At 33.8% G+C, this 10,818-nt stretch overlaps 1 pseudogene; it reads right to left on the bottom strand.

The window, feature by feature from the left end:
* Window positions 1–9,097: 9,097 nt before the first annotated feature.
* On the bottom strand, window positions 9,098–10,311 carry LOC103254594 (annotated as a pseudogene).
* Window positions 10,312–10,818: the final 507 nt, after the last annotated feature.

The raw sequence follows: 10,818 nt of genomic DNA, 5'->3' as shown, positions 1-10,818 counted from the left end.
TTAAAATTCATATCACTGCTCTAAAAAAAAAAAAGTACTTTCAAAAACATCCCCAAATTGCTACTTCATATAGCATCTGCTTCAAAGAAAATAATAGACAAAGTAAAGTAGAAGAACGAGGATTTCTGGGGCTTTTTTTCATGATGAATGTTGCCTAATGTTCAACAATCGGGTAAAGAGGTATGAAAAAATGTAATGTAGCAGCTTGAAAATGGAAATCTGGGAGATAAGCTAAGATTTCCTAGCCCTGGTCTATAAGCCTGAGGAAGCAGAGAGCTTCATTATCTTTTTCTAGTCTATTTGCAGAAGCCTATCTATCTTGCATGGCATAGTGAAAAGAAATAATCTCTTGGAAGCAGAAGAGTGAACATGACTGCTGGTAGAGAATTCAAGAAGGACCTTAAACAAGTCACTCTCCTCCTCTGAATATAAATTTCTTCATGAAACTTACATGACACTGGTCTGTGTATTCTCTTTAGGAAAAGTGATCGATTTTGGCTTAAGAATGCAGGCTGACATGATCAGTAGGCTTAAAAGCATAGGATTATTAATTGCATAATATACTACTTTGTTCTGCATGCTGATTTTCCTATTTGGGGCATAGTTTACAATTTCAATTAAAAATATTACAATGTTTTTCTTCTTATTACTACTATTAGAAATAGGTGAAGAAGAGCAGTAATCTTACTATCATCATGTTTTTGGAATTTGTAGTAGTGACTCTGTTGCTTTCTGGACTTATAGGATAGTTTTATTTTGGATCGTAAAGTGAAAATATAAATTGGATGGTACAGAAAATGTAGATGGTGCTAGATATGTTTTCTAAGTAATGTATCCTTCAGCTTTAGCTTAGTGTCTTAGAACAATATGGTATAAAGTTACTTGATTTACTTGCTAAAGTTGAATGGATGTGCATCTATAATCTAATTATGCAATTTTTTCATTTATTCAATAGATATTGGGAAATGCCCGTTGATAGGTTAAAGGAGATTCTATACTTCTGTTTATGTCTAGATTTTTCATATAAAAACATAATCATTAGATCTCCATATACATGTTGGACATTTTAAAATTAATTCTTTTGGGTTTTTATAGATTTAGGGGGTGAAAGTACAGTTTTATTTGATAATTTTTGACCAACAAAAATGGTAATTTACCTGATTCAAAATTTATCTACTATCTATCTTATCTAGCTAATCTATCTATATGTTCCTATATATCTTTCTATCATGTATCTAACTGTATATAATTCACAACTTCTACAAAGTGGATGTTTAGGAAAAACAGACATAAAGGGAACCAATAAAGGAAAACTTTCTCAGTCATAATGCATCCTCAGGTGATGATTCAAGAATGTAAAAATGACAACTATTTAAGTTAACATCAACATAAACGCTGAATATATCTGAGGTGATAGGAGACATAGGAAATATGGTATAATTCCATCAATCTCATTTTCTTCAATACATTCAACTTTTCTGTCTCCAAAGACTGGCTGGCTTCCCTTCTTCCCTCCTTCCCTTCCTCTCTTCATGCATCAGAACAGCTATCAAGTAGCAAAATAGCTTCTCTTTTCTCTACCCCTTTTTAGGATAACATCTCCTGACACATAAAAACAGCAAAGGAAGAGGAAGAGGAAGAGGAAAGAGCAGAAACAACCCCCATCTGAAACCTAGCCTGGCAACAATTCAGAATAGACACAGCAATTTCCTTCTGAAAGAAAAATACGTTCCTATTTATCTTTTTTTAAAAATAATTTATTATAATTACAAAGTGCCCCAGGAAGAACGTATGCATTTTATTCCTTTTCAATGTGAAAGGAAACTCTATTAAGTAAATCCATGAAGTCCTACATCTAACGTGTTACCTTAACAAAGGGCTTCATATTTTCTACATACCCTGTCAGTCATATGAATTACTTAGTTTCTCCTTTATTACATTAGCAGCATGTGGAATTAAATATTGAGCTCTATGATTATTAACACTGTGCTTAATAAAAAATTATTCTTCAGGCAGAAAAACGAGGTTATTTCAAGAATTCTGAAAGGTTTCTGCTACTTAGGAAGGAAAACTACCTGTTAGAATAGCATGCGAATATTAAAATGATTTAGCACATTTTGAATTTATTTATGCTTTGTTGATATATGTGCAAAATACAAGCTAACTGGTTTGACACTATTATGTGTGGTAAACAATGATACTTAGAAAAATTAATGTTGTAGGGAGAACTTTGCGTGTCTTTAATTAAGAAAACAGATTTGGAGTGTTTGCTTCTTGATGGAACTAATATGCACAAAATTTTCCTGAATTCTCCACAGAATTTCTACTGCTCTGTAGAAAAGCCCTCTCCTACTCTCCACAGGGGTTAGCCTTACCCTGAAATCTATCTTATCCTACCTACTATCAGGAAATCTGTAGACAGAATAAGTTCCTACAGCATATTTCTCCAAGTCTGAGTTTAAGCAGATTAGAATGATGTCATTGGGTGGGTGGTATCTTTTTTGCTCTCTACTGTGTCTCTAAGTTCTAGAACAGTACTTGGCACATATAGCTGTTGAATGGTGAATAATTTATGGGTAAGGTGACATTTCAGCAGAATAGTCCAGGTGGGCTGTGTTATATTTCACCTAGTCTTTAGCAAGGTCTTTGCCAGAGTGACATAAAAATGTACCTACTCATTTTTCCAGTGATCACTTACATACACACACACACACACACACACACACACACACACACACACACACACACACACACACCCCTCCCCAAGGAAAAATACAACACTCAAAGTAAGACAGTACAGATCTGAAATCTGGAACAAGGCTAGGATGAGCATTCCAATGTTTGCAGTCCTGGGAATTAGCTGTGTCTTTCTTGAATATCTACTTGGAACCATGAGAATGTTGATTTTTTTTTTTTTTTTTGAGTTGGAGTCTCACTCTGTCGCCCAGACTGGAGTGCAGTGGCCGCTCCTGGCCACCGCAGCCTCGACCTGCTGGGCTCCGGCGATCCTTCCGCCTCAGCCTTCCAAGTAGCTGGAACTACAGGCGTGCGCTACCACGGCCGGCTAATTTTTTATTTATTGTAGAGATGAGAGCTCGCCAAGTTGCCCAAGCAGGTCTCGAACTCGCGGGCTCAGGCAATCCACTCACCTCAGACTCCCATGGTGCGGGATTACAGGCTGGGCCACGGAGCCCGGCAGAATGTTGATTTTATAGATTATTTTTGTTAGCTGTATTTCAAAGTTCTTCAGGCATGTCTCAGTATTGATAATTTTATAGTAAGGAGGAGGCCCTAACTGGAGAAGAGAAAATATGTATTTGCAAAGTTCTGTTTCACTTTGTTCTTATTAGATACATAGTCAACTTTATTTCTCAGTGTCCTTTTCAATTGGGTTTGAGACATATAATGTTCTCTGGCCAGTGGACTAAATGTAGCAGTGATCTGTGTCACTTTCAAGTTGAAGTATGGCGACAGGTTGTGCCAAGTGTGCTCCCCCCTCCCTATGGCAACTGAGAGGCTCACCATTCGCACATGGAGTAGCTGAGTTGCTAAGCATACTGATTTATATTGGACATATAGTATGGGTAAAAAAATAAATAAACATTTGTTGTTAAGTCACTGAGATTTTAGGATTTTCTGTTACTTCAGCAAAATCTAGTCTATTTTGACTAACACATTTTGTAGTCTATGAATATTTTTCCTTAGCCTTGGACCCCAAATTTCTAAGTATATTGAAAACAAAAGAACATATTATGGATTCATCTTTTAATTTAAACATTAAGTGATTCTCTTTTTGGACTATTTATTTTTTAAAACCCAAGAGATGCTGAATAAAAATATTTTAATTCTTCACATATCAGTCTTTGCAGGTTTTTAGTGTCACAGACTTTCAGATCTTAAGAAGGACATTGTAAAGATTCCATCTTTTCCCCCTCCTCCACAGTGTGTTTCTGAAAAGCTCTAATTGTTTATAAAGGTGACCTGCAAAATGCTTTGTAGACTATTGTAAAAGCCCTTTAATTTGGAATTTTAAAACCTATGCAAAAATAAACAGAATAGCAGAATAATGTCCCATTTACCTATCATTCAGTTTCAATAATTGTCAACATCTTTCCAATATTGTTTTATTTATCATGCTGCCCCCACTCACTCATACTGTTTTTTAGATTATGTTAAAGCAAATCCCAGACATTATATAATTTCACCCATCTCTAAATAATAATAACAGTTATTTTTATGTGTATAAGTACCATTTCATACTCTCACTTAATAGAATTAATAATTCCTTAATTTCATCAACTGTCTAGTGAGTGTTCAAATTTCTCTGAATGTTTGAAAATTTGGCAGTAATTTTTTGCATAAGAATTCTAACAAGGGTTACACATTATACTTGGTTATTTTGACTTAAAATTATTTTATTCTATAACAGTCCCTTCTAACATTCCCTTTTTGCAAGACTATGTTTTTTTGGGGGAGAAAAACAGGACTTTTGTCTTTCAGAAAATCCTTTGTTCTGCGTTATGCTCGTTTCCTTGTTAAATATTTTTATCTTGCTCTTCTATTCCCTGTATCCTGTAAACTGAAATACAGTAGTTAAATCTACAGGTCTAACTAGTTTATTTTATATTATTTTATTTTTGAGAGGCAGAAATACATCTAATGTATTATGAGTAACATAATGTCTGATTGTTTATCTTTAATGAAGCTAAGAATTATTATTACTGTCAACCTAATCCTTCCATTTCATAATTCCCAATGATTTACTATCTATTAGTAAGTGTTTCTTCAACCTGTTCATTAGTTTGGGATTAAAAATAGTTATTTTCTAATCCCCCAAACATACACACATCCTTTTCTTTTTTTCTTACAAGGTGGTAAGCTCATTTGCTCTGAGAGAAGCCAGCTGCCTTATTGGGAGCAGCCCTATGGAGTGAGGTCCATGTGTCATGGAAGTGCTGTCACCAGCCAATAGCCAACAAGGATCTAAGTCCTGTCAATAATGTGAGTAAGCTTGAAGGTGGATCGTCTCCCAGTTAAACCTTAAGATGACTGCCAACACCTGCTTGCAGTCTCATGAGAGACCCCAAGCCAGGGAGTCAAAGCTGTACACAGATTGTTGACCACAGGAACTGTGAGAAATTTGTTGTAAACAACTAAGTTTTGGGGTAATATTTTACATAGCAGGGATTACTAAAATCAATTTTGGTGTTGGATGTATGGTGATGTTCTGTAGGCTGCTTTTTTACTAGTGATATAGACTCGAGGTCACTGCATATCAGTTATAGTGGTTCCCTTTTTTAAACATTGCATACCATACTATTGTGTTGATGAACCATACATAATTACTATAGGTTATTCACATAGTCTTTTGCTGAGGGACATTTGGGTTGTTCCTGGATTTTTGCTCTAGCAAATAATACTAGGATACAATGTGTATAAGTCATTTAGTATTTTTGCCAGTGAATCTTTGGAGAGATAACTTGAGGTACAACTATATATAAATAAAATATATAGATATAATATTTAAAATATATATTATATATGTAATTTTGCTCAATTTTGCCAAATTTTCTCCATAAATTTATGAGAGTCCACTTATAATTCCCACCAATACTGTTCAAGAAGACCTATTTCCCAAGTCTTATCAATAGATTATGCTCCCTAGTTTATAGTTTTGAATATTTTAAAATCTGTTAAGTAAAAAATGGTACCTCTTGTAGTTTTAATTAGTACTTTTCTTATTATGAGTGAGCTTGAGCATCTTTTCACATAGTTAATAGAGATGTACATTTATTTTCCAAAGACTTATTTATTTATATTTCTTCCCCATTCACTTGTTAAGTTTTTTCTCTTCTCAAATTTTAGGAGTCTTTCATATAATGATGATAGAATCCCTTTGTGATAAAACTATAATTTATTCTTCAGTTTAGTAACAGATAATTTCACCTTTATTTAATAGTATTTGTTTTATATGACCAGATTTGCTGCCAAGTTTCAATGGCTTTGGATTTTGAATTATAGCAATTTTTAAAGCCAATTTTAAGTGGATATATATTAATTTTTTTCCAGAGCTTGTATAGTTATAAATTTTTTTACATTCATATCTCTCATGTACTTGGAATTAATCTTGCACTGGTGAAGCACAGAGCCAGTGTTCTGGCCATATGGCTTCTCAGTTCACCCAACACCACTTATTAAAAAGTCAACCTTTCACCTTCTGATCTGAAAAACCTTATTTATCATGTATAAATACAATTGTCTGTCCTAATTTTTCTATCTTGTTCAATTTCTCAACCTATTTCTGCATTGATTTCACACAATACTGCCTGTTTTAATTATAGTGGCTTTATATTTATTAAATCTACCCCCATGTACATTACTTTTTTCTTTTAGAGTTTTTGAGGCTATTCTTGTTTATTTTATACATATAAATTTTATCACCAATTTGCCTAGATCTGGAAAAAATGGTGATATTTTAATTTTCATTATGCTAAATTTATAAATTAATTGCAGACAAATTTTCATCAGAACAACATATGCTTCATCAATGTCTTCTAGAAGTACATATTATTTTCCTCAGAATTTGCACATTTTCTGTTATATTTTTTCTAGATAATTTTTTATGTTGTACATGAATTCACCTCTTCCATTATGCTTTCTAATTCATTATTCATCTACTTGAAGGCTAATAATATCTGAATGTCAATTTTATATCCTGCTACTTTACTCAATTCTATTATAGTTTGTAGTACTTTGTCTAATGATTCTTTTGGATTTTTCAGATATACAGTCATAATCATCTGCAACAGAAATTGTACACACTCTTACTTTCTACTTTGTATCTTTTATTCCTTTCAGTTTGATTTTATTGGCTAATTCCTTTAATATGAGAGAATGGACATCTTTGTTCTGACTGTAGAGGGGATATCTTTAGTATTTTCCCATTTAAAAGATGTTGACTTTGGGGCCTAAATAAATACATAAGTAAATAAATTCTATATTAATGAGGGTTTTCCTTTAAATGTTACATAGATGTTGACTTTTGTCAAATGTTCTTTTAGCATTTATGGAGATTGTCATAATTCATAATAGATCTATTAATATAAGATGTTCATGGACTTTCTAATGTTGATCCACCCTTACGCTTCTACTTGGTCATAATATATTATTCTTAAAATTTACCTTTGAATTTTTGCTAATATCTTACTTATATTTTCTCCATGAAATCTTCAGTGAGACTAATCTGATATATTTTGATGGAGTTTGAAGAAAGAGGAAAGAGTGCTCTTATTTAGCATTTGGATCAATAATTTACTTAATTCAAAACATTGGAAAGTTTTTCTTTTTTTGTTTTGTGCTAATTATGTTCCTAAGCATTAAGATTACTTTGTCTTTAAAGGTTTGAAAAAATTCACTAGAGAAATCATTTTGGAAATGGAAACAATTAAAAAATTTTTTGTGTTTCTTTTTTTGGGAATTGGTCTCTCTCTCCTAGGGTCAGTTTTAGTGAATTATGTTTTTCTAACAAGTTATCTATTCAATTTATATTTTCACTTTTTATACATGTGCAAGAGACTCTCTTTTTCTTTTTAATTATCTGCCTTTTGGTTATGCCATTTCTTATTTTGTATCTATATTCTATATTTGCTTTAATAACAATTGTTTTGGTTGGTGATTTATAACTTTTGTTTCCTTTTATGTTTTTTTATCTTACTAATAATCTCCTGGCTTTTAGGAATTTTTTTGCCTCTCTTATGGTTTATTTTTGTTTGTTTGGTTTTTGGTGTTTTTCTGGCTTTTTGAAGTACATTTTTATTAATAAATAAATTTTAATTACTATTGCTGTATTTTATTCCTTTCTCTGAGCACTATCTTAGCAGTGTTCTATAAATTCAGAAATGTTTCATTGTTATTATTTTCCAAAAATTCTGCAATTTTATTTCATGGTTTTCTCTTTGCTCCAGTGACTGCTTCATATAATTTACAACCATTCCAAGTAGAAGAGTCTCTTTAAAATTCTCTTATTAGTTTCTAGTTTGGTTACAGTATGATCAAGTTGTATTGTTTGTACTATTTATATTAATCTAAAGCTACTTCTATTTTTTAAATTTACTGCTTTTTTCATGGGATTATATATAGTTGATTTTTAAATAAACGCTCCATGTTCAGTTGAAAAGAACTTATGTTTCTACTGTCAAAGTTCTGGTTACAATATTTACCTATACTATATACCTTCTTAGTTATGATTTTTCAAGTCTACTCGATCTTTACTAAATTTTGTTTCACCTGTCTTGAGCTTAGAGATACTTTAAACCCCTTATAATTAGTGTTTCACCCCATTTCTTCTATCGCCTATATTTGCTGCTTTATGTAACAGTTGTTGCTATTTTGGGTGGATATAGATATTGACTATTTAGCCTTCAACCTTGTTATGTGTCCTTTGACAGTTAATAAGTTTGTCTGTATTTTTTCTGTCTAACATCACTATAGCACTTTTTCTTTTTATTTTTTTAGGATTGCTTGAAGTTTAATGCCAGAGGATTGTTCGGGGTGGAGGGAAAGATATTTGTCATTGTCAAAGTCCGTTTCTATAAAGGCACTTTTGGGTAAATAACACTTTACTATGCCCATGTAAATTTACATTGAAACAATTCAGGAAGCTTTCAATAACGGAAGTAACTGTATAAAAAAGAAACAAATGAACTTTATTAAGTTAATACTTCAGTCCTTTCATTGATTTGTTTAAAAAAATATCAGTTTGAAATACATTACTGAGAGCGAGCACACACAATAAATAGAAAAAGAGATACACGGTGCTGGAGACACAACCAGCTTAGCTTTATCTGTGTCTACCGCTGCAGACAAAAATGTGACACGCAGCTGCATGATTCAGAGTAGCCAAAGGATGTAGAAGGTTATAAACTACTGGAAAGTAGCTTAAAGCTCTGGATCACTCACCAAAAAAATAAAAATAAAAATAAAAATATCACTGTTTATTGGGAGCTAAGCTGGGTACAACACCGAATTATCTATTACACATAAGAACAATTTTAAAATATCACAAGTGTCAGGGAACCTTCATTAACAGTCTTTTAAATGATGATTACTCAAATATCCTAAGCCATCTGGCAGACCCTATAACAATAAGTTATAAATAGTTTGAATTTAATAACTTAAGCGTGATATGGTTAATATAATACAAACTGTGTGAATATCTTAACTAATCTCTTTCAGGTAAGGTAATAATTAAAAGGCCGAAATTTATAGTTTCAGTTTCTGCTAAGAAGAATGATGTCAATATTCTGGCAACGGTGATGACATCCCATTACGGTGAATGCAGAACATGATAATGTACGTATTACTTTGAGTTACATTTGACTGAAAAAATAAGTTTAAGTAAAAGTATCCATATTCTGTGTGCAAATTATCAGTGGTGCAGGTTTATAATCAAAGCTGAGTTTAACAAATGCTACCTGACTTCTGAAAAGATGAAAACACTTCCTAAAGGTGAACACACTAAGGTTACTAGTCGGTGATACCAGTTCTCTTCTCTCGTTATGTGTGATGAACCTCATGAAGCATTAGTTCCCGAGGTATGTCCGTTTCTGGACCATACAGCTTACATGCTCTTCTTTCGAAGGCAGCGACCATCTGCTTTACAACTTCATCCAAAAACGATGTGGCAAGCTGAGAGTGCAGAAGTGAGCGAAATTCAAAAGAAATGGAGAAATCCAAGGTACCAGTTCTTGGGTAGCCAGGAAGACCTGGGCTAAAACGCCAAATAGTCTCCAAATGTTTGAAAAGTCTCCCATCAGTACAGGATGCCTGGACCAAATGTGCTTTTACCAAGGTTACTACTGATGTATATCGCTCCAACACAGGTGGAAATCCAACTTCTAATCGTGTTTTGCACTATCCAGATCTCTTTGGTATTATGTCTGATTTTTTACACCAAGGAACAAAATGCTTGTAATCCTCCACTCCTGATACCACATCATACATTTCCTGCATTGAATACCCTAAAATTCTCCTCTCTGAATATTCTTTCCTCTTGTTTATTAATGGTGCAGCGATTTTGAAGAAAGTTCTTGCAGATATCTCCTTTGGCAAAAGTGAGGTATGCAGTGGAAGAGTTCGGCTCGTCAGTATACCACAGGATGCTAAATATCTGATGTTCTGCGCTGGCCCCTGCGCCGGGGCCGACTTCGGACGGCATCCCGAGACCAGCCTTTCCTGGGCTCTCTGACCAGTCCGAGCGGCCGTGATCGTTTCACCGAAGCCGGTCGCCGCTTTTTCTTTTTGAATGTGCATTTACTTGTTATGTATGTGCCCTGCTAAGATAGGAGACTCAGTAGGCTGTGAGGAAATTCTGCTAGTCTTGAAACAAGAGCTATTTGGTTCAAGAGCAGAATGTGCAAAGGCAGGGGGGATGAATTCAAGCCTCATCTCTCTGGGATGTGCATGCTGGAGGGCCCACACCTGAGGTGGCATTATTTCCAGTCTGGCTGGTAGAATCACGTGTGTGTGTGTGTGTGTGTGTGTGTGTGTGTGTGTTTGTGTTTGGCATCCTAACTTGAGTCTGTTTGGGTTCTAACCAGGCAACATAATTTCAGAACAGAAAGTCTCATGTTCTCTCAGAAGAGCAAAACATTGGAAAAGTGAAGGGAAGAAAAAAAACATTGGAACTGAAATGAGTAATTAAGATTTTCTGGTTAACATTTATGATCTTTTGAGGATTTTTATTGTTTCCTCTAGAGTTGGAAGGGTTAAGATGAACAAGCACAGTTTTCTCATCAGCTAGCAAGAGCATCTCTATTT

The sequence above is a fragment of the Carlito syrichta genome, unplaced genomic scaffold (genome assembly GCF_000164805.1).
Source record: "Carlito syrichta isolate Samal-C Ts95f unplaced genomic scaffold, Tarsius_syrichta-2.0.1 Scaffold286960, whole genome shotgun sequence".
NCBI classification, from domain to species: Eukaryota; Metazoa; Chordata; class Mammalia; order Primates; family Tarsiidae; genus Carlito; species Carlito syrichta.
The sequence above is the reverse complement of the archived record's forward strand: the minus strand, read 5'-3'. Positions and strand labels throughout refer to the sequence as shown.